This window comes from Pan paniscus, chromosome 6 (assembly GCF_029289425.2).
Source record: "Pan paniscus chromosome 6, NHGRI_mPanPan1-v2.0_pri, whole genome shotgun sequence".
NCBI classification, from domain to species: Eukaryota; Metazoa; Chordata; class Mammalia; order Primates; family Hominidae; genus Pan; species Pan paniscus.
In genome coordinates this window covers 87,615,373-87,641,265 of record NC_073255.2, presented here as the reverse complement: position 1 = coordinate 87,641,265, position 25,893 = coordinate 87,615,373, and the positions used below count along the sequence as shown (strand labels likewise).

The 25,893-nt window shown below is 41.2% G+C and overlaps 1 long non-coding RNA gene across 1 annotated transcript in view; it reads right to left on the bottom strand.

Annotated features, from left to right (window-relative positions):
• Positions 1-25,893, bottom strand: part of LOC134730800 (uncharacterized) — a 140,465-nt gene that overhangs the window by 85,673 nt on the left and 28,899 nt on the right. Inside the window, exon 2 of the long non-coding RNA XR_010112764.1 lies at positions 23,133-23,311. This is a non-coding gene — a long non-coding RNA (uncharacterized LOC134730800). The remainder of the gene's footprint in view (positions 1-23,132; positions 23,312-25,893) is intronic.

Genomic DNA, 25,893 nt, shown 5'->3' with positions numbered 1-25,893 from the left:
GCAGAGAGATCTTGTCAATGAGAAGATTTTTTGCTGTTGCCTGGGGGATAGAGAGGAGGTGACGGCTGGACCAGGGCAGTGGAAAATATATGGAAAACAGGCAAACAGGTTAAATAGATACTTTGGAGGCAAAAAAAATCAGCAAAACCTGATACAGAGTACACACTCAATGATTATCTTTAATTAAATTGATGGGATTAGAGGAATAGAGTGGAGATAATATCCTTCTCCTAGGGTGGTAGCATGACAGTTAATGGTCAGATGCTAAGCAAACACTCAATAAATACATGCTATGGCCATAATTGTTAACAGACACAAGCTATGGCCATAATTGTTATCAGAGTGGCAGGCTATCCAGGGAGATCTTTTCAAGGCAGTAAAGAAGCTCAGGAGACGTTCCTGGACTCAGGAGCTTTGGGATTGAGGAATGACAGGCAGGCTGGTGGACTAGCATCTGGGCATTATTCCAGGTTCAGGGAAAAATAGTCAATAATTATGGACCTCACAACATGCCCTGTAAACTATTATTGATCCCAATTCCCTGCACTCAATTTGTCAGTTTCCACTCACTGTCAGCAGTTTCTACTCACTGTCAGCAGTTTCTACCCATTGAACAACATCCGCATTTGAAGCTGTAAGGGAATGGATTTGGGGTCGTCCCCTGAGGAAATGTCCACCAGCATTGCCCTTTTATGTTACCAGGAGGTCTCTCACAATAGCTCCAGGCTATCTTCACCCTCATCTCCTCTTGGCCTTCAGAAAAGAAACCAATCCACACCATGGGATCACTGAAGGGGCCCATGGCAACCTTTGCATTTCTGTGTTTGCCCCAAACATCACTGGACCTTGAAACTATTAAATATAGTGAACCCCAAGTTTCCCTTCAAAGAATCAGTATGTCAGTATGTTCAGCTCTCTTATTCTTTGACTCTCCATTTTAAAGTGTAACTTCCTGATTCTCTTTGCCTCCTTGCTTCTAGTTTCATTAAACAACTTTTTCCACCAGTTATAATCAGTAGTTCACATCTGTTCCAGGGTCGCCTGCTCCATCCTGACTCATCTTGGCCACCTTCTTTGACCTGAGTCACCCCTGGTCACCTGCTCTGACCTAAGTCACCTGTTCCTAACTGTCCTTCCCACCAAACTACTCACTCCACCACTCTGGCTCATACTCCTGCTCTCTTTAAAATAGCCAATTGGAATTAGCTTAGACTGTGAGGTCCAACCCTAGCCAATACGGGAATGACACAGCAGTAGGGGCTACCTGCATCAGCAATAAGAACTCCTTCCCCTCCGCTGTTCAGGTGTGCTCTCACCATTGTTCCATCTGTGAGGAGCACCCTTTCTGCAGAAAGTGAAAATTGCCTTGCTGAGAAAATTAAATTTATGTTCAAGTGCTATTTCTTTGTGGCACTGAGGAACAAGCATTTCTAACAAAGCCATGATATGTTCTGTTAGGGAGTTGAGGATAAGGGTAAGCCATATTATACCATAGTCACCTAACTTTAGGAATACCGCTGCAAATACTATTGATCCATTGATAGGGGCTTCTACGTGGGTTTTGGGGAGTTATAGGTGATGTCTGTATAGGGGTATTTTTACTCTAAAAGCCACAATGCATGCTAATCATATAAGGTTATTGGATCAGGAGGCTAATAGCTCTTGGGTGGTAAGTATTATTACTAGCGCATTTAATGAACCTGAGTCATAGGTGAAGTCTGTATAGGGGTATTTTTACTCTAAAAGCTATAATACATGATAGTCATATAAGATTATTGGATCAGGAGGCTAATAGCTCTTGAGTGGTAAGTATTATTACTAGCACATTTAGTGAACCTGAGGTATTTTGAGTATAAACAAGTGTAACAAGTAGAGGAAGGGACCCTACTAGCGTATAAAATAAGAAATATTAGTTTGCATTGAGGCGTTCTGGTTGGTTACCTCAGCGGGTGATGGTAGTTAGGGTAGGAATTAGTGTAGCTTCAAGCTTTTCTGGACTTTAGGCATCTGCTTTAGCTGAATTCATTTGATTTTGGTGACTCTTCATCTGATGTTTCTGCCACATCTGATCGTTGCCTTCAACACAAGCAAGACTGTGTTCACCTTTGCTGAACAATCTAGACAAAGAGTTGGCTCCTTCCCTGTGCATGGGGCAGGGAAGGAGCCACATGGGGCATGTGTCTTAGGAAAACAGCCACCCATTGCTGACACTGCGCCTAAGTCTCTGAATCCTTTTGTCTTCTGTGGACTATCAGATGCTGAAAAGTCCCATTTTGTTTTGGGTTGAAATCTAGTCTTCTCTTTGGCTAGCATTTCATCAGCTCCAGGCCTGGGAGGAGCAGTCTGATGTCTGGATGGTCTTTGCAGGTATCAGGTGGCCATTCCTGACCACAGTCCTCAGCTCCTACCCACCCTGGCATTTTCCTTATCTCACTCTACTGATAGCACCTTGTGGAAATGCTCAATACTGAACCTGGGCAACTCCCTTCCAATAGCAAACTAAAGCTGATGCTTTCTCATCTCATTCTTCTTATTATTATTTTTTAAAAGAAATGAAGAACATTGTCACATCAATAAAAGAGAGAAAAATGCCTTATCTCAAAATAAAGAACAGTAATCATAAAGAAAAAATATTTGGCAATGTTTCACCACTGGGTACATTGTAATATCCATATTTTTCTTTTACATTTTCCCCTGAGTAGTGAAAACTCCATTACAGATGCTGAATGCTCAGAATTGCTGTTCTTGATTCTCAAGGGAAATCCTATTGCTGAAAGCTCCAGGCGGCTTGTGGAATACAGTCAGGGTTGGGTGAGTGGGTGTGGGAGGGGGTGGGGAACTCACAGAATCACAAGGACGTTTTAGAAGTAGAAGTAAGTTGAGTATTAGCCACAGCTCCACTCCTATTTAATAGACAGAGAGACTAAATCCAATGATGTTGCAATAAAGTATCCAAGGTCACTATTTTTTTTTTTTTTTGAGACAGGGTCTTGCTCTGTCACTCAGGCTGGAGTGCAGTGGCACCATCTCAGCTCACTGCAACCTCTGCCTCTCCGGTTCAAGCGATTCTCCTGCCTCAGCCTCCCGAGTAGCTGGGATTACAGGCACCCACCACCATGCCTGGCTAATTTTTGTATTTTTAGTAGAGACGGGGTTTCACCATGTTGGCCAGGCTGGTCTCAAACTCGTGACCCAAGTTGATCCACCTGCTTCGGCCACCCAAAGTGCTGAAATTACAGGCCTGAGCCACTGCATTTGGCCCTTAAACACTTATGAACAAACTAGCTTGAGAATAGGGCTCACCTTGATGCCCATAGTTTCAGGAGTGCAAGTGATTGTGAGTACATGGCCCAACCACTGCATTGCGAGTGACTCTCCCTCTCCCAACCAAAGACCACATGAGAATATGGGCCTCATGGTCTGAGCTAGACAAAGCCACTAAGCCCTCTGAAGCCTCATGCACTGAGAGACAGCCCTCAGGGTGAGGTCTCTGTGTTCCGGGTGAAGCCAGCTCCATCCTTCATGCCTCAGCTCATTCATTGATCAGAAAGATGGTGACATCTCATCACCCAACTCAGGACCCTTCATTTGCTGTTTATCTGGCATAGCTTTCATTTCTGGATAGAGAGAAAGAGCTATCTTAGGTACAGTGAATTAAATTCCTCTCTATCTGAGAGCAAAGTACAAAAGAGCCTGGCAGAACCCAGTCACTTCTGCCTCCAGCTCTGGGATCCCCTAGACACTCTGGTCAGCACTATCATGATCACTGTGAGGTGAACTTGCAGTGGCATTTTCCCTACAGCCCCTCTGAGGTCTTCTCTCAGGCAGCAAGAATGCCAGTAGACTATGGACCTACCTTTTCTTTGTCTGTCTTTCTTTCTTTCTTTCTTTCTTTCTTTCTTTCTTTCTTTCTTTCTTTCTTCTTTCTTTCTTCTTTCTTTCTTTCTTCTTTCTTTCTTTTTCTCTCTCTTCTTTCTTTCTCTCTCTTTCTTTCTCTATCTCTCTCCCTCCCCTCCCTCCCTCTCTCCTTCCTTCCTTTCTTTCCTTTCTTTCTTTCTTTCTTTCTTTCCTTCTTTCCTTCTTTCCTTCTTTCCTTCTCTCTCTCTCTCCCTCCCTCTTTCCTTCCTTCCTTTCTTTCTCTCTCTCTCTCTCCCTCCCTCCTTCCCTACTTCCTTCCTTCCTTCCCTCCTTTCTTTCTTCTCTCTCTCTTTCTTTCTTCCACTTTTGAGAAATAGGATCTCAGGCTGGTGTGCAGTGCTGTGATCATAGCTCACTGAATCCTCAAACTCCTGCACTCAACAGATCTTCCTGCCTCAGTCTCCTGAGTAGATGAAACTACAAGTGCATGCCACCACGCCTGGCTAAATTGTTATAATGTTTTTAGAGATGAGATCTTGCTATGTTGCCCAGGCTGGTCTCAAATTCCTGGCCTCAAGTGATCATCTCATCTTGGCTTTCCAAAAGACTATGGACTTTTTAAAAGACAAAACCTTGGAGGGAACTGATCCTCAGGGATGAATGTAACACTTCCTTTCACCTAGTCCTGGCTAAGGCACAGTTTTGGCTCATCCCTCACCCTAAGTTCCTAAAGTCTTTAAACCAAGTCTGACCATACTAAGCAGACCCAGGTTGCTGCAAAAGAACAGCTCGCAGTTATTTTCCAAGAGCCTCCTCTCATCCATGAGTCTGCATTGGTCTGACTCATGCATTTGAGGCAGATTGTGGACCCTGGCCAGGAACTCACAGAAGCAAATTCTCCCTCCACCACTGCCCACTTGCTGTCTGACTCTGAGCTCGTGACTTAAATGTTTACCCAGTGTTCTCATGTATGAAATGAGGTAGAGGGACTAGGCTTGTGTGTGTGGTGTGTGTGTGTGTGTTGCTAGGGGTTTTTTTTCTGGCTTAAAAAATAAGTGTATTCACTTCTTCTCATGCTGCTAATAAAGACATACCCAAGACTGGGTAATTATAAAGGAGAGAGGTTTAATTGACTCACTGTTCCACATGGCTGGGGAGGCCTCACAATCGTGGCAGAAGGCAGGGAGAAGCAAAGCCACATCTTACAGGGAGACAGGCAAGTGGGCGTGTGCATGGGAACTCCCCGTTATAAAACCATCAGATCTCGTGAGACTTATTCACTATCATGAGAACAGCATGGGAAAGACCCACCTTCATGATTCGGTTACCTGCCACCAGGTATCTCCCACAACACGTGGGAATTATGGGAGCTACAATTCAAGATGAGATTGAGGTGGGGACACAGTCAAACCATATCAATAAAATTGCAAATATGGGGAAAAGAATTCCTGTATCCCCTTGGTTTAGATGCCCCAAATGCTTTGGCTTTCATAACCACAGAAAAATTACCAAAATTCAGGATATGAACATCGATACCACACTATTGTCTAGTCTATAGACCTTATGCAAATTTTTTCCAATTGTTCCATGGATATTCTTTTTCTGATCCAGGATCCAACCCAAGACTGCACATTCCACTTGGTCGTCAAGTCTATTTAGTCTCCTTTCATCTTTTAGTCTCTTTTATTTTATTATTGTGTTACTATTGCTATTATTATTTATCATCTTTTCAATGTTATTATTCTCCTGAAATCTTTAGTCTTCATGTCAAATAAATTAGATTGATAGTGTGAAAATGAACATGTTACCTTAACTTGTTAAATCCCAGCTAAGCTCATTGGTCTTAAACATAAGTATCTTTCACCCAAAGAAAAGGGAGGTAGCCAACTGGGTGCAGTGGTTCACACCTAGAGTCCTGGTTACTTGGGAGGCTGAGGCAGAAGGATTCCTTGAACCAAGGAGTTTGAAGCTGCAGTGAGCTATGATTATGCCACTGCACTCCAGCTTAAGTCACAGAACAAGACCCCAACTCCAAAAAAAAAATGGGTGCTAGAGAGGGGTTGCACCCTGCAAGGGGGTGGGAAGGAAGTAACCAGGAGGAGGAGAGGGTGCTGACATCCAGCCTGATTTCTGCTCACCACATTCACCCCCTGGCTCTAGGCTGGATCTGACCCCAAGGGTGCCTGTAATCCCAGCACTTTGGGAGGCTGAGGCAGGTAGGTCACTTGAGGTCAGGAGTTTGAGACCAGCCTGTACAATATGGCAAAACCCCGCCTCTATTAAAAATACAAAAATTAGCCTGGCATGATGGTGCATGCCTGTAATCCCAGCTACTCGGGAGGCTGAGGCAGGAGAATCGCTTGAGCTCAAGAGGTGGAGATTGCAGTGAACCAGGATTGCACCACTGCACTCTAGCCTGGACGACAGGGTGAGAACACATTGCTGTAATTATATACTATCATGCTTTTTATCTTTCTATTAAATCATGGATATTTTGATGTTATGACATTAATTAATGTGTTCCATCAATTTTACAATATTTTTTTCAATTTTAATAACTGTATAATGTCACTTCAAGTGACTAGACTCTGGGTTTTGTAACTTTTGCATCATAATGGAACATCCATGTGGTCTTCAGCTTTTGCCATTATAAAATACACGCTGCCCCTTATTTAGAACTATTCTCTTAAGATAGAGTCCCATAAATACTATTACGTGGTGAAAGACCACTGAGCCATAAAGCTGGTGTGCACAGCAATACTCCATCATCAAATGGAAGTGGTGTATAAGTGATTGAGCACAAGTGGGCCCTGTAGGCATAAGTGAGTTACATAAAGAAGTGGCCCAGGCTGGGCACGGTGGCTCACGCCTGTAATCCCAACATTTTGGGAGGCCGAGATGGGTGGATCACCTGAGGTCAGGAGTTCGAGACCAGCCTGGCCAACATGGTGAAACCCTGTCTCTGCTAAAAATACAAAAACTAGCCGGGTGTGGTCGTGGGTGCCTGTAATCCCAGCTAGTCGGGAGGCTGACGCTTGAACGCAGGAGTTAGAGGTTGTAGTGAGCCGAGATCAGGCCATTGCACTCCAGCCTGGGCGACAAGAGTGAAACTCCATCTTAAAAATAAATAAATAAATAAATAAATAAATAAATAAAAAGAAGTAGCCCAAATACCCATGGTTCTTACTCCTCCTCCAATGCCTTTTCTCTCCCATTCTGCAACTATGACCTTATGGAGAGTTCTTTGTGATCAGCTGACAAAGGAAGAGAAGACTCAGGCCTGGTTTACAGATGGTTCTGCATAATTTGCAGGCACCACTTGAGAGTGGACGGCCCCTGCACTACAGCCCCTCTCCGGAACATCACTGAAGGACAATGGTGAAGGGAAATTGTCCAACGGGTAGAACTTCACACAGTGCACCAGGTTGCATATTTTGCTTGAAAGGGGCAATGGTCAAACATGTGATTATGTACCAATTCATGGGCTATAGCCAATGGTTTGGCTGGATGGTCAGGGGCTTAGAAGAAACATGGTTGTAAAATTGGTGACAGAGAAATATGGGGAAGAGGTGAATAGATTGACCTCTCTGAATAGCAAAAAAAAAAAAAAAAAAAAACATGTCCCATGTGATTGCTCACTGAAGGGTGACCTCAATAAAGGAGCATTTTAATAATTAAGTGGATAGAATGACCCATCCTGTAGATACCAGTGAGCCTCTTTCTCCAGACAACCCTGTCATCATCACACAGTGGTCTCATGAACAAAGTGGCCACGATGGCAGGCATAGAGGCTCTGTGTGGGCTCAGAAACATGGACTTCCACTCACAAAGGCCAACTTGCCTACAGCCACTGCTGAGAGTCCAATCTGCCAGCAGCACAAACCATTACTGAGCTGCTGTTATGACGTCATTCCCTGGGGTGATCAGCCAGCTACCTGGTTGCAGGTTGATTACATTGCACCTCTTCCATCACGAAAGGGGCAGCAATTTGTCCATACTGGAATAGACACTTAACTCTGGATATGGATTTTCCTTCCCTGCAAAGAAAACTTCTGCCAGGATTATCATCTGAGAACTTACAAATTGCCTCATTCCCCATCATGGTATTCTACACAGCATTGCTTCTCATCAAGGAATTCACTTCACAGCAAAAGCAGTGCAGCAATGGGCGCATGCTCGTGGGATTCAGTGGTTTGATCAGGTTCCCCAGTATTCATAAGAAGCTGGTTTGGTAAAACAGTGGAATAGCGCTTTGAAGACTCAGTTACACAACCAACTAGGTGATGATACCTTACAAGACTGGTACAAGGTTCTCCGGAAATCTGCACATGCTCTGAATCAGCATCCAATATTTGGTAGTGCTTCTCCCATAGCCAGGATTCACAGGTCCAGGAATTAAGGGGTAGAAACGGGAGTGGCACCACTCTCTATTACTCCTAGTGAGGCACTAGCAAAATTTTTCCTTCCTGTTTCTTCAAGTTTATACTCTACTGGCCTAGAGGTGTTTTTTTGTTTTTTTGTTTTTTTGTTTTTGAGACAGAGTCTTGCTCTGTTGCCCAGGCTGAAGTGCAGTGGTGCAATCTCAGCTCACTGCAATCTCCACCTCCCAGGTTCAGCCAGTTCTCTGCCTCAGCCTCCCGAGTAGCTGAGATTACAGGCACCCGCCACCACGCACAGCTAATTTTTGTATTTTTAGTAGAGATGGGGTTTCATCATCTTGGCCAGGCTGTTCTTGAACTCCTGACCTCATGATCCACCTGCCTCGGCCTCCCAAAGTGCTGGGATTACAGGCGTGAACCACCGTGCCCAGCCTCGCCTAGCAGTCTTAATTCCAGAGGAAGAAATGCTTCCACCAGGAGACATGACAAGATTCCATTGAATTGAAAATTAAGCCTACCACCTGGCCATTTTGTGGCACTTTATGCTTCTGAGTCAATAGGTCAATATAGGGGTTACGGTGTTGGTTGGGAGAAATTGGACTGCTAGTCCATGATGGCAGTAAAGAAGAGTATGTCTGGAATACAGAGGACCCCTTAAGGCAACTCTTATTGTTACCATGCCATATGATTGATTATAGGCAATTAAAAAAAACCACAACAACCCAATTTAGGCAGGACTATTAATGAAGGTTTGGGTCACCCCATCAGATAATTAACCACAACCAGCTGAGGTGCAGCTGAAAGCAAAGTAGGTACAATTCTGTACCTACTACAGAATAGGTAGTAGGAATATACAAGCATAATAAGTATGTAAGTATAAATATCAGCTATAACCACATGACCAGTTACGGAAATGAGGGCTGTAATTATAATGAGTATTTCCTTTTTATTTTGCATGAATACAAATATTACATATATACACATATCTATACATATTATACACACACACATACACAGAAACACACACACACGTACATATAAAGCAAATAGCTTTGTTTTCTTTTCTCTCTTAGTCCCTTATCATGTAACAGAAGATGTATTAATATTATGTTAGTATTTAAATATTGCTAATTTTACATCCTAGTATTTAAGTTAAGGTATATCAGGAAAAGAGGAAGCATCACTGAAAAACTTTATTTTCTCTTCTGAGGAAGGGATTTGTGCATTTTTCGTTGTATGAAGGATAGTCATATCATGTTCAGTGGAAGCATGATCTTGTTAATGTCTTTATTTGGAGACTACTATGGTTTAACAAGATTCACCTGGGTGCCAACTGACAAGGAGGTGACTTCCGATGGTTAATTTTAAGTATCAACTTGACTGGGCTCAGGGATGCCCAGAGACCTGGTAAATTTCCGAGTGTGTCTGTGATGATGTTCTCGGAAGAGATTAGCATTTGAATCAGTAGACTGAGTAAAGGTCATCCTCACCAGTGTGGGTGGCCGTCACGCACTTCACTGAGGCTCTGACAAGAACCTAAAAAGCAGATGAGGAGTACATTTGCTCTCTCTGCCTGAGCTGGGACATCCATCTTCTCCAGCCTCAGACATTGGTGCTCCTGGTTCTTTGGCCTTTGTGTTTACACTAGAATTATGCTACTGACTTTTTTGATCTTCAGATTTCAGATGGTAGATTGTGGAACTCCCCAGACTTCATAATTGCATAAGCCAATTCCTTATAATAAATATATTTCTATATATGTATCTATTTATATAATCTATCTATGTAATCTATCTGTCTGTCTGTCCATCCTATCTATCTAGCTATCTAGCTAGCTATCTGTCTAGCTATCTAGCTATCTATCTGTCTAGCTATCTAGCTATCTGTCTGTCTGTCTGTCTAATCTATCTATCTATCTATCTATCTATCTATCTATCTATCTATCTATCATCTATCTATCTTCTATCTTCTTTCTATCTATTCTATTCTATTCTATTCTATTCTATTCTATTCTATTCTATTCTATTCTATTCTATTCTATTCTATTGTTTCTGTTTCCCTGGAGAAACCTGACTAATATAGTCATTGAGATATTGGAGCTGTTTGTCACAACAAGTAGTGTTGATGTACTTGATACTTTGTACTGCCATGTAATACTTGGAATTAAGTAAACTGATATACAGTATGATAATTCTGATATCATCTCATGGGCTAGATGCTGCAGAAGAATATATATTGAGAAATGGAATGAATTGAAGACAGAGTACAAACAAATTTGTATGCCTGCTAAGACATTTATTCATTGTGTTCTAAAAACAGAGAGCAAATAGCCTTTTTTTTTTTTTGAGATGGAGTCTCACTGTATCGTCCAGGCTTGAGTACAGTGGCATAATCTTGGTTCACTGCAACCTCCACCTCCTGGGTTCAAGTGATTCTCCTGTCTCAGCCTCCCTAGTAGTTGGGACTACAGGCGTGTACACCATGCCCGGTTAGTTTTTGTATTTTTAGTAGAGACGAGGTTTCACCATGTTGGCCAGGCTGGTCTTGAACTCCTGACCTCTGGTGATCCACTGGCCTCGGCCTCCCAAAGTGCTGGGATTACAGGCTTGAGCCACCACGCCTGGCCACCAATAGCCATTTTCAAGCACAAGAGTATCAAGATGAACTATGACTGTCAAATGCTTTTTTATTCTCTCTCTTCCCACTATTTGCTCCCTGACATCATGCTGTGATCACCATCAGTGTTTAGTAAATAACTATTTAAAGCCACGCAGGAAGGAGCCATTTGGAATGGTGTCATCAGTATCTTCATAATTCTGCTGTGCTTAGCAGTTACATGATTTTCATTCTTTATTAATTACACCCATTACTTTGAGTTACAGTGTCAGAATTTCTTACTTGAATTTAGTTTAATGTCTGTAGCTTTGCTTTGCTCCCTTTTAACCCTCTTCAAGGAATGCACTAGGTCTCTGCTCATCTTTGGAAGGACTCGCTGAAATAGCTCCCAACTGTGAAATGCATATCTCTTTATTGATTTCTGTAGGAACCTATCAGCAGGAAGCCAGCCTGAGCCTGATGTGAAGTTTGTATATTCTCCTCTTCCTTTCATAATAAGGGACTCATCATCTTTTAAGGATAACATTAAAATGTAAAGTTCAGAGAAGGTCTATAAATCACCATAAACCTTCACGTTCTCTTTCTTCTTTCCTTTACTATAGATTTCTGTGCCTAATTCGTTACATTCAATGAGAAATCAGTTATACGATCCTCCTTCCCCATCCATTCTCCATCCGCTTTGTATGCGACTTCCTTTGCCCTGACTTGTTCAAGATTATTCTGCCCGGTGAAATAGAAAGCTCCAGGCCGCTCACAGTATATTTATAGTAACATTTAGTTAAAGAGAAGATACTGAACATAAGCATTTTTATCTTATAAGGTCTTTCCATCTGGTCTATGACTAAGAAATTAGTAGATTGACCCTTAGTTGAAACTTTAGCTCTCCTATTAATGGTTTGTCCACTTAACTAGCCAATGATTGCCAGCCTTATTAAAGGATGCTAATGAATAAAAAACGTTATCAGAAAACAATAATTAACCTTGAATATAAAAGCATTAACCAGAGGCGATCAATCACTTTCCAAGGCTTAGTAAACACTTAGAATGCATTAAGTGTCCCTAAAGGAGCAATTAAAGAACACAGCTATTCTGTTTCAAACCGGAGTAGCAAAGGATCAGTCATACACGACATGTAAATTTGGTGGTTGCTGGTGAAATGTAAACCAAATGGTTGACCCTGGTGTTGCACTCTTAGAGCCTGAGGCTTCATCATAGGTGAGTCTGTAACATATCTAAGCATGCGTTTCTCTAAAAGGACAAATCGGAGGTTAACACCACCTGACACAAACCGCTTTGATCATCGCCTACTTTGGTTGGTTCTTTTACATTTTTACCCATATTATAATAAGAATAGTAGTAACAATTTATGATATACCTCACAAAATTGCTTTCCTTAGAGGTGATAAGCATGTGCACTGTTATTAAAAGTGTGTAGTTGGCTGGGCACAGTGGCTCACACCTGTAATCCCAGCACTTTGGGAGGCCGAGGCGGGCGATCACCTGAGGTCAGGAGTTTGAGACCAGCCTGGCCAACATGGCAAAACCTCGTCTCTACTAAAAATACAAAAACTAGCCAGGCGTGGTGGCATGTGCCTGTAATCCCAGCTACTTGGGAGGCTGAGGCAGGAGAAATCACTTGAACCCATCGGGGGAAGGTTGCAGTGAGCCAAGATCATGCTACTGCAGTCCAGTCTGGGCGACAGAGCGAGACTTCATCTCAAAAAAAAAAAGAAAGAAAAAACAGAAAAAAAGTGTGTGGTTATACAGGTTTCACTCCACACTGGTCAGTATTGTGTAGTATTATGTTTCCCAGCTGTGTTGAGAAATAATTAACATACAGTAAGTGAAAATATATGAACTGTACAATTTGATACATTTTGACATGTATATACACACATGAAACCATCACCACAATCAAGATGAAGACGATACCTATCACCTGTCAAAGTTTTCTATTCCCCTTTGTAATTCCTCATTCTCCAAGCCTCTGACCCCTTTCCAGGCAAGCGCTGATCTTTCTGTCACTATCGATTGGTTGACATTTGCAAAATTTTAAATAAATAAAGACATACATTATCCTTCACTCAGAACACCTATTTTGAGATTCTTGCATTTTATACAGGTCTCAGATCTCAATATATCATCTATTTTTATTGCTGAATAACATATATGTATTTATTTATTTATTTATTTATTTATTTATTTATTTATTTTTTTGAGACAGTCTTGCTCTGTCACCCAGGCTGGAGTGCGGTGGCGCGATCTCGGCTCACTGCAAGCTCCGCCTCCCGGGTTTTACACCATTCTCCTGCCTCAGCCTCCTGAGTAGCTGGGACTACAGGCATGCACCACCTATGCCTGGCTAATTTTTTTTGTATTTTTAGTAGAGATGGGGTTTCTCCGCTGAGTAATATTTTATTATACAGATATGCCACATTTTACTCACTCATTCACTTTTTATGAGACATCTGGGTTGGTTTGAGCTGTTGGCTATTACGAATAAAGCTGTTATGAACATTTGCATGCAAATCATTGTATGGACACATGACTATTTCTTTTGGTAAACATCTATGGGTCATAGAGCATGTATACTTTTAATTTTTTAAGAAATTGCAAAACTGTTTTCCAAGGTGCTTCTACTGTTTTACATTCTAAGCTGCCATGTATGAGAGTTTCAGAATCTCCTGAAATAGAATATAAAATATTACATTTATTATAAATGCTCATTTCTCTTAAGAGGATGTCCATAACTTAAATATTTGCAGCTGCTGTATTTCCAAGGTGTTATTTTTCATTTTATTTCCTACTTAAAATTAATTTTTTTTTTTGAGACAGAGTCTCACTTTGTCACCCAGGCTGGAGTTCAGTGGCGCCATCTCAGCTCACTGCAAGCTCCGCCTCCTGGGTTCACACCATTCTCCCGCCTCAGCTTCCTGAGTAGCTAGGACTACAGGTGCCCGCCACCACACCTGGCTAATTTTTTTTGTATTTTTAGTGAAGACGGGGGTTTCACCGTGTTAGCCAGGATGGTCTCGATCTCCTGGCCTCGTGATCCGCCTGTCTCGGACTCCCAAAGTGCTGGGATTACAGGTGTGAGCCACCGTGCCCGGCTTTTAAAATTAATTTTAACGCTTTAACATGAAATCAGTTTATCTTTTGTCACTGGGTCCCGATTTAAGAGAAAAAGTAGTTATTTATTTCTACCTTTCTCCACTTTATGAAATAAATCTATTTCATGGCAAAGATTTCCCTCTTGTCCTCACATCTTTTATCCTCAAATCTTTTTTTCTTTTTTTTTTTTTGAGACACAGAATTTCACTTTTGTTGCCCAGGATGGAGTGCAGTGGTGTGATCTTGTGAGGCTCACCGCAACCTCTGCCTCCCAGGTTCAAGCAATTCTCCTGCCTCAGCCTCCACAGCAGCTGGGATTACAGGCGTGCACCACCATACCTGGCTAATTTTGTATTTTTAGTAGAAACGGGGTTTCACCATGTTGGCCAGGCTGGTCTCAAACTCCTGACCTCAGATGATCTGCCTGCCTCAGCCTCCCAAACTGCTGAGATTACCAGCGTGAGCCACCGCGCCCGGCTGTCCTCAAATCTTACATAATTTGAGGAGAGGTTTCAAGGTATCTGACTGCATGTATCTGACACTCACCTCTTCCACGGAGAAGAACCAACATAGTGAGTAGATAATCACACTTCGAACAGATCATCTATGAGAGTCCAGTGGGATTCAACAGAGAAGTGATAAGAAACACCTAGGCCGGGCACGGTGGCTCATGCCTGTAACCCTAGCACTTTGGGAGGTCGAGATGGGCGGATTGCCTGAACTCAGGTGTTTGAGACCAGCCTGGGCAACATGGTGAAATCCGGTCTCCACTGAAATACAAAAAAAATTAGCCGAGTGTGTTGGTAGGTGCCTGTATTCCCAGCTACGTGGGAGGCTGAGGCACGAGAATTGCTTGAACCCAGGAGGCGGAGGTTGCAGTGAGCCAAGACCGTGCCACTGCACTCCAGCCTGGGCAACAAAGTGAAACTCTGTCCAAAAAAACCAAAAAAACAAAAAAACAAACAAAAAAACACCTAAAGCAAGGAAAGAGAGGGAAGTGAGGCAGCATGTTTGTCTCAGATTGACAGGAGCCTGGCAAGGATAAATGGGAGACGCCCCCGCCCCCCAACCCATTGTTCCACGTTCCTACCACAGGCTCCTGAGTCCTCCCCACAGGAGAGCCCCTCCAGCCTTGCAGGCCCTGAGAAAACAGAGAGAGCTGCCCGGAGATGGCATGACAGCTTTGCTCCAGAGAGGGAGCTCACCCTGAGTCCCCCACCCATCCCCAAGCCCAAAGCAGCTACAGCACGTTGCCATTTTGGGAGCCAAACCCCCACCAGACTGCATCCTGCCTTGGAGCCCAACAGCCCCTGCGAGTCCACATCCATGGAGCCTCATGACATCACCTTCACAGCTGGTTGCTGCCACCAGGGCCAAAGTACAAATCATTGGCAGCAAACTTCCTGCTCCCAACATCAGAGCCTCCATGCATTCTCACACGTTTCGAGGACAGAATCCCCCACCCAGAGCTGCTGCCACGGGCAGAGCCTAAGTGTGAACAACAGGCAGTGACCCCACTGCCTCAGCGTTGAAGTTGACACACATTTATAAGCACCCCAAGGAGAAGACAATCCATCCACAGCTGCCATCTAGGGCCAAAGCACGTGTTCCAGCTGCCTGCCTATGGCTGCTGCCACTGAAAGCTATGCTGTCATGCCCAGTAGCAGGGCTACAGCACAGTAGCCCAGCCACTGTGCCTCCACCCAAGCATTTTACCAGGAGCCTGATGATCACCCTGCCCCTGCCTATCACAGCCAACACCTGCACACACCACTGGGGACTTGAGGACAGGTTTGTACAGTCCAGATCCACACCCTCCTGTGCCCAAACATGCTGTCTGGGGGCCTAGTGATCACCCAACTTTGTCCACCACCATTGGCACCTGAGCATTCCTTTCAGCGATCTAAAGTTGGGCCCATCCAACCTGTCACTGCCACTATTGCCGGCATCCACCCATATGTGCCACCTGCAAGCCTGGGGGCTGGCTCATGCAATCCATAGCAGCCACTGCCAACACCAGTGTGGACCAATGGGAACCAGAGGATTGTTCTACCATTGCTGCTTCTGTCATTCATGCCATGCTTGCTCCCAGGGGCCTGAGGACCCGCCCAACTGCCTGGCTCACTGCTGTCAATACCAACTTCCAAGAAAGCTTCCTGGAGGCCCCAAAATCAGCCTCCCTAGACTCACTAACACCAGCACCAGTGTGCACCACATTAGGACCAAAGAACAGGTGTGTTCAGAGTACTGCAGCCACCACTGGAGCCTGAGGACTGACTCATCTTGCATTCCTGTCACCAGAAACACTTTACAGCCTCCACTAATAAGCACACCTGAAGCCACTGAGAAAACCACAGATGCCACTGATGCTGTTTACAGCTGAAGAAATCATAGGGAAACTACATACTGCATACACTTAGAATTAAAGCCAAAGTGGGCCAGGTGTGGTGGCCCACACCTGTAATCCCGGCACTTTGGGAGGCCGAGGTGGGTGGATCACCTGAGGTATAGAGTTTGAGACCAGGGGAGTTTGAGACCAGCCTGGCCAACATAGAGAAACCCCATCTCTACTAAAAATACTAAAATTATCTGGGTGTGGTGGTGCACACCTGTAATCTCAGCTACTTGGGAGGCTGAGGCAGGAGAATCGCTTGAATCCAGGAGGCAGAGGTTGCAGTGAGCTGAGATTGTGCCACTGTACACATTGTGCCAGGGTGACAGAAAGAGACTCTGTCTCAAAAAAAAAAAAAAAAAAAAAAATTAAAGCCAAAGTGCACTACTCAACCAACATCAGAGATACATCTTCAGGAAAAATTCCTTACCTATGAAAGCAAATTTAAAAATTGGAAGAAGCAACTATTACACCAGATGTACAGATATCAACATAAGTGCACAAAAACATGAAAAAGCAAGGAAATATGATACCTCCAAAGGAACTCAATAGTTCTCCAGCAACAGATTCCAGGGAAAAAGAAATGTATAATATCCTGGAGAAATAATTTCTAATAATGATATTAAAGAAGCTCAGGGAGATACAAAAGGACATAGATAATACAAAAAATTAGAAAAACAATTCAGAATATAAATGAAATATTTACCAATGATATAGTTATAATAAAAAAGAACCAAACAGAAATACTGAAACTGAATAATTTATTGAAGGGAATGCAACATAAACATTTGAAAACTTTGGCAATAGTCTACATCAAGCAGAAGAAAGAATTTCAGAACTTGAAGACAGGCCTTCTGAAACAACACAGCCAGACAAAAGTAAAGAAGAATAAAGTAGAATGAATAAAGCCTCTGTGACATATGGGACACCATAAAGTGATCATATATTTGAAATTTTGGTATCGCAGAAGTTGAAGAGTAAACAAAATGGATAGAAAACTTAATTAACCAAATAATAACTGAAAATTCCCAAGCCTAGCAAGACATTTAGACATCCAGACATAAGAAGCTCAAGAATCCCCAAATACACACAATTCAAAAATACCTTCTTTATGGCACATTATAGTGACACTGTCAAATGTCAAGAAAAAGAAGATAATCCTAAAAACAGCAAGAGAAAAGTGTCTAGCCACTAATAAGGGAACCCCCATCAGACTAACAGTAAATTTCTTAGCAGAAACCTTATAAGCCAGGAGAGACTGCGATGACATATTGAAAGCGCTGAAAGAAAAAAAATTTACCAGCCAAGGATACTTACTATACTCAGTGAAGATAGCAAAGATACCCTTCATAAATGAAAATGAAATAATATCTTTCTCAGACAAGAAAAAGCTGAGAAAATTCATCACCACTAGACCAGTTCAACAAAAAATGCTTAAGGGAATCCTACACATATAAGTGAAAGGATCATATCTACCTTCATGAAAACACATGAAAATATGCAATCCACTGATAAAGCAAACCTACAAATAGGGAAAAGAAAAAACTTAAATGTTACCACTACAGAAAACCACCAAACCACAATGATAAGTAATAAGAGAGAAAAAAAGGACAAAGGATATACAAAACAACCACAACTCAGTTAATAAAATGACAGAAATAAGCCCTCACATATCAATAATCGCCTTGAATATAAATGAATTGAACTTTCCACTTCAAAGATATAAAAAAGGATTTTTTTAAAAAAAAATGACCCAACTATATGCTGACTACAAGAAACTCATCTTATCCGTAAAGGCACATATAGACTGAAAGAAAAGGAATGGAAAACTATATTCCATGGAAACGGAATCTAAGATTGAGCAGAAGTAGCTATACATTAAGTATACTTTAAAACGTACTTTAAGTCAAAAACAGTAATAAGAGACAAAAAAGTCATTATATAATGATAAAAGGATTAATTCAGTAAGAGGATATAAAAATTCTAAACATACATGAATACAACACTAAAACACCCAGATATTTAAAGCAAATATTATTAAGTTGAAAAGGATAGACTCCAATACTATAATAGTCAGATACTCCAACATCCCACTTTCAGTAGTAATCAGGTCACCTAGACAGGAAATTAACAAAGATTTATTGGATTTAAACTGCACTTTAGAACAAATGGACCTCAAAGACATTTACAGAACATTTTATCCAACAGGTACAGAATACACATTCTTCTCATCAGTACATGGAACATTCTCTAGGACAGATTATATGTTGAAACACAAAACAAGTCTCAACCATAAAAAAAATTGAAATCATGTCAAGTATCTGTTCAGACAATGGAATACATCAAAATCAATAACACGAGGAACTCTGAAAACTGAAAAAAATACATGAAAATTAAACAACATGAAAATCAAAACACAACACACCAAAATCTATGGGATACAACAAATGCAATTCTAAGAGGGAATTTTATACCAATTAGAATCTACATCAAAAAAGTAGAAAGATTTCAAACAGACAATCTAATGACGTACCTTGAGGAACTAGGAAAGCAATAATAAACCAGATTCAAAATTGGTAGAAGAGAAAAAATGATAAAGATCAGAGCAGAACTAAATAAAATAGAGACTAAAAAAGTTACAAAGGGTCAATGAAACAAAAAATTGTTTTTTGAGAAGATAAACAAAATCAATAAACTGCTACCCAACTAACCAAGAAAATAAAAGCAAAGACTCAAATTTTTAAAAATCAGAAAAAAAAAAAACAGGAGGCATTGCAACTGGTACCACAGAAATACAAAAAATCATCAGAGACTTATGAACAAGTATACATTAACAAACTAGAAGATCTAGAGGAAATACATACACTCCTGAACATATTCAACATATCAATATTGAACTGGGAAGAAATAGAAACCTGAACAAACCAATAATCAGAGTAATCAGACTGACTCAGCAATAAAAAGACTCCCAAAAAAAGAAAAGTCCAGGACCGATGGCTTCATTGAATAATTCTATCAACCTTACAAAGAACTAACACCAATTCTCCCTATTCCAGAAAAAATGGAGAGAAGGGGATTCTCCCCATTCATTCTATGAGACTAGTATTACCCTGATATCAACACCCGGCAAGGATGCAATGAAGAAAAGAAAAATACAAGCCAACATCCCTTTTGAACATAGACACAAAACTCCTCAACAAAATACTAGCAAACTGAATGCAACAGTACATCAAAAAGATAGTACACCATGATCAAGCGGGATTTATCCCAGGGATGCAAAAATGTTTTGACATACACAAATAACTAAATGTAATACATCACATCAGTAGAACAAAGGACAAAAACCACATGATCATCTCCATAGATGCAGAAAAAGAATTTGATAAAATTCAACATTTCTTCATGATGAAAACTCTTAACAAACAAGGCACAGAAGGAAATACCTAACATAATAAAAGCCGTATATGACAAATCCATGGCTGATATTATACTGCTTGGGGAAAAGCTAAAAATCGTTCCTCTAAGAACTGAAACTAGACAAGGATACACATTTTCACTACTCTTATTCAACATACTACTGGAATTCCTAGACAGAGCAATCAGGCAAGAGAAAGCAATAAAAAGTATGCAAATTGGAAACAAAGAAATTAAATTGTCCTTCACAGATGACATGATCTTACCTCTACAAAAACTTAAAGACTCCACCAACAAACTCTTAGATCTGATAATTAAATTCAGTAATGTTGCAGGATGTAAAACCAACATACAAAAATCAGTAGCATTTCTATACATCAATAATGAACTAGCTGAGAAAGAAACCAAGAAGGTAATTCCATTTACATATCTACCAAAAAAAACCCTTCCGAGTAATATATTTAACTAATGAGATGAAAGAGCTCTACAAGTAAAACTATAATACAAAATGCCAATGAAAAATTTGAAGAGGACGCAAACAAATGGAAAGACGTCTCATGTTTATGAATTGGAATAATTAATATCATTAAAATGGCTATACTGCCCAAAGCAATCTATAGATTCAAAACAATCCCTATCAAAATATCAATGCCACTTTTCTTAGAAATAGAAAAGCAATTCTAAAGTTCATGTGGAACCAAAAAAGAGCCTAAGTAGCCAAAGTATTTCTGAGCAAAAATAATAAAGCTAAAGGCATTACACTACCTGACTTTGAAATATATTTCAAGACTATGGTAACCAAAAAAGCATGGTACACATCAATGGAACAGAATAGAGAACACAGAAATAAACCTATGTATTTACAGCCAACTGATTTTTGACAAAGTCAACGAAAACAGGCACTAGGGAAAGAACATGGTCTTCAATAAATGGTGCTGGGAAAATTGGATATCCATAGGCAGATGAATGAAACTGGACCCCTATCTTTCACCATATACAAAAATCAACTCAAGATAGATTAATGACTTAAAAGTGAGACACTGGACACAGTGTCTCACGACTATAATCTCAACACTTTGGGAGGCCAAGGTAAGAAGATCACTTGAAGCCAGGAGTTTGATACCAGCCTGGGCAAATAACAAGAACCCAACTCTACAAAAAAAAAAATTAATAAAAGTAAGACTCAAAACTATAAAAATACTAGAAGAAAACATAGGGGAGGTACTTCAGGACATTGTTCTGGGCAAATTCTATGAAAAAGGTGATGGCTAAGGAAACAATCAACAGAGTGAAGAGACAATCCACAAAATGGGCAAAAATATTTGCAAACTATGAATCTGACAAGGGATTAATATCCAGAATATATAAGGAACTCAAACACCACAACAGCAAAAAAACAAAAACAAAAACAACACAAAACACAAATAATATGGCTGATTTAAAAATCAGTAAAAGATCTAAACAGAGATTTCTCAAATGAAGACACACAAGTGGCCAATAAGTTCATGAGAACATGCTCACCATCACTAACCATTAGGGAAAGGCAAATCAAAACCAAAGTGAGATATCACTCACCCTGGTTAAAATGTCTATCATAAAAAATAAACAAAATAAGAAGTGCTAGCAAGGATGCAGAGAAAGGGAAACTCTTATATACTATTGAAGGGAATGCAAAACTACACTTACGAGCAACAGTAAGGAGGTTTCTCAGAAAATTAAAAATAGAACTATCATATTATCCAACAATCCTACTAGTGTGTATATATCCAAAGGAAATGAAATCAGTATGTTGAAGAGATAATGCAGTCCCATGTTCATTGTAGCATTATTCACACTAACCAAGCTATGGAATCAACGTAAGTGTCCACCAATGGCTGACTGGATAAAGAAAATGTTGTATATGTGCATAGTGGAATACTATTCAGCCATAAAAAAGATGAAATCCTGTTATTTGTAACAACATGAATGAACCTAGAAAACAATTACGTTAATGAAATAGGCCAAGCACATAAGGACAAATGTTGTATGATCTCACTCATGTGTAGAATCTAAAAAAATATTGATCTCATAGAAGCATATAAAAGAACAGTGGTTACCAGAGACTGGCGAGTGTAGGTGAGGAGAGGGAAAGAAAGAGAAGTTGGTCAATGAGCACAAAGTTACAGTTAGACAGGAGAAATAAATTCTGGTGTGCTGTTGCACAGCAGAGTGACTATAGTAGACAATACTGTATGGTACACTTCAAAGTAACTCGGAGAGAGGATTTTAAATGCTTTTTTTTTTTTCGAGACAGACTCTTGCTTTGTCTCCAGGCTGGAGTGCAGTGGTGCAATCTCGGCTCACTGCAACCTCTGCCTCCTGGGTTCAAGGGATTCTCCTGCCTCAGCCTCCCAAGTAGCTAGGACTACAGGCACGCACCACCAGGCCCAGCTAATTTTTGTATTTTTAGTAGTGACGGGGTTTCACCATGTTGGCCAGGATAGTCTTGATCTCTTGACCGTGTGATACCCCTGCCTCAGTTAAGTGTTCTTACTACAAAGAAATGGCAGGCATTTGAGATGATCAATATGCTAACCATTCTGATTTGATCATTACATAATGTACAGCAAACATCACACTACATCTCATAAATATATATAATTATTATGTGACAATGAAAAACAAAATAAAACTTATTACAAAAAAGGAGTATGATTTGACTGCCACCCCTGTCCCCGACTTATTTCTCCTGGTGCCTTATACCTGGTTTATCTCCTCTCCTGCTGGTGTTGGTTGTTTCTAGCAGTTGTGGCTGCTGCAGCTGGAGGTGGGCTTGCCTGGGCATAGGTAGGAATATCTATAGGCATCCCTGGAGGCAGTATCTGACTTCCTCCAGAGGTTCCAGAAGCTGGACACTGAGCTACAATTCATTGTCCTAATATCCCCCACTGGGAACCAGCTGGAGAGGTAGTATGTATACCCTTATATCCCAAATAGCCTCTTCTCCATTCTATCAACTTTCTCTTATTCCAGCCCTCTGACATCCTTTCTTTAGATGCCCTAGGAGCAAACCGCTTCAAAGAGACTCCAGGGAGAAAGAAGACATCCACACTACATTGATTAATTGGCTTTAAATGAAAAATAACAAATCACTATCCTTAAAGTGAACTTACATAGATAAGTCTTATCTTAACAACAACAGAAAAAGATTTACTTCTTTTCTCGGTCAAATGAAGATTGACTTCCTCATTTTCTCAAAGGGACCTTTAATTAAAACTGATTTGAGCAAAGGATGGGAGCAAATGTTTACTGATTTCCCACTCTGTGCCAGACATTGTGTTAAGCTCTTATGTAATCCCATCCCATGGGGTATGTGTTTTTACCTCCAGTTTATGGGTGAGGAAACTGAGGCCCAGAGAAGGTCAATGACTTGGCCTTGTTCATCCAGATAGCGATTGAAGGGGAAGGAATTGAGACTTTGCTGGGCTTGGCTCCAAAACAAAGACTGCTTCCAGGCCATTATGCTGTAGATCTCTGGGACAGGATGATCTATAGGGCAGACCTGGCAAAATAAATATGTTACATCGTAAACATCAGACAAGTCAGATATTTATCAAAGCAAACCAATTCTAATGTGAGGTGAAACAGGAGAGATCTTCTTGTCTCTGAATCTCCATACTACCCTTGAGTGAACAAAGTAATTATTGGTTGAGGCAAAATCATGGCATCTGTATAACTCATTAGCTCTTATTGTTTAAAGTCTGATGGTGTATGACAAAAGAATTTGTTCCAGATGTCAAATCAGCACAATAGAGCTTAACAGTCTGTGTTAGAAAAGCTCCAATGCAGAAGACTCAGGAGGCTACCAAGGCAAAACGAGCAGCTGGTCAAAACCAGTAGAACCTCTCGGAGAGTCCCCACCTCCGGTTCAGGGAAATCGCCACATCCCACCCCTCAATCCAAGTTCTGTCCCTCCTCAGCCATCAATTATTTGCCTATGACTCTGAATGTTAATGCTTTTTCCATTCTCTGAAGTTAAGGTATTTAAAAGGATTATTAAGGTACATACTCTTTAGCGTTTGATGCTGGAAAAACATCTTATCTGAAAAAAATATGTATACATGAGGACTAAGCTCTGATTTCTTTTCTTGCCCAAATTCCTATCCAAGGGGTCTGGAGAGTCATGGCCTACAAACCATAAATTCTCATCAGATGGGTTTTATTTTACATTTTTATTTTATTTATTTATTTATTTTTTTGAGACGGAGTCTCTCTCTGTCGCCTAGGCTACAGTGCAGTGGCGCAATCTCGGCTCACTGCAAGCTCCGCCTCCTGGGTTCACGCCATTCTCCCGCCTCAGCCTCCGGAGTAGCTCGGACTACAGGCGCCTGCCACCACGCCCGGCTAATTTTTTGTATTTTGTTAGTGGAGGCAGGGTTTCACCGTGTTAGCCAGGATGGTCTCCATCTCCTGACCTCGTGATCCGCCCGCCTCGGCCTCCCAAAGTGCTGGGATTACAGGCGTGAGCCACTGCGCCCGGCCCAGATGGGTTTTATTTAACCCTATATTTTGTGACTTACTTTCTAATCTAACTCTGGCATAACATTATGTGACAAAGAAGAAAGTCAAAATATTTTACCCCAAAATACGTTTCTTTGCCATATCTTGAAATGGCCCTGCAAAGCTGTCCTTTGTGGGCAAAAACTTGCATCTGTAAAGAATCTCTATCAACATAGCTAGATCTTTTTGTTACAGGCCCTCTCAATCCTAAAGACATTAACTAAGAGTCTAGCACCTTTTGATGATCTGAATAGGAAACATTTGTCATCTATTGTCTCTAAGGGCAGCCACTATAACACTTCAAAAGAACCTTGGTCTCCACAATCTTTTACCTTAACCTGGACATTTCTTTTGTATGGATCCCAGGTCTTTAGACAAACTCAACCAATTGTCAACCAGGAAATGTTTAAATTTTCCTATAGCCTGGAAGCCCTTGCTTGGAGTTGTCCCGCCTTCCTGAATGTATTCCTTAAATGTATTTGATTGATGTCTCATGCCTCCTAAAAATGTATAAAACCAAGGTGTACCCTGACTACCTTGGACACATGTTCTCAGGACCTCCTGAGGGCTGTGTCATGAGCCATAGTCACTCACATTTGGCTCAAATCAAATCTCTTCAAATATTTTACAGAGCTTGACTCTTTTTGATGACATACATATGTCTATATTTTTTAATTGCATAAGTTAAATGACCAAATTCAGTATGTTTTGCTCACTGCTTGTCAGAAAGCTCAGTGCCCACTTTTCTACTCAAGTGCAAAGTGCAGCATTGCCTAATTTCCTCATAAAATTATATGCTGTATTAGGGTTTCTCAGAAAAACAGAGATTATATATAATCTCTGCTGTTGCAAAGGTTTTATTTTAAGAGCTACTACGGTTATCTGAACTTGGCTGTTGCATAGAATTTATTCTAAGACCTAAACTCTCCATATATATTTGGAGCACTTTGCATTGTTATGCAAATAATTATAAAATTATGAAAATTGGTTTGTGTGATTATGAAGGCCAGGAAGTCCAATGATCTGTTACCTGTAAGCTGGAGAACCAGGAAAGCTGATGGTGTAACTTTCAGTCCAAGGACAAAGGTCTGAGACCAGGGCAGGGGTTAGGGGACAGGCTGGTATAAGTCCTGGAGTCCAAAGACCCAAGAATCAGTAGCTCCAATGTTCAAGGGCAGGAAAAGATGGATGTCCCAGCTCCAGAAAAGAAAAATAATTAGCCCTCCCTCAGCCTTTTCGTTCTATCTGGACTCTCAATGGATTGGTTGGCATTCACCCACGTTACTCTTTTTTTTTTTGAGATGGAGTTTTGTTCTTGTAGCCCAGGCTGGAGTGCAATGGCGTGATCTCGGCTCACTGCAACCTCTGCCTCCCGGGTTCAAGCAATTTCCCTGCCTCAGACTCCTGAGTAGCTGGGATTACAGGTGCATGCCACCACACCCAGCAAATCTTTGTATTTTTAGTAGAGACGGGGTTTCATCATGTTGTCCAGTCTGGTCTCGAACTCCTGACCTCAGGTAATCCACCCGTCTTGGCCTCTTAAAGTGCTGGGATTACAGGCATGAGCCACTGCACTCGGCCTTT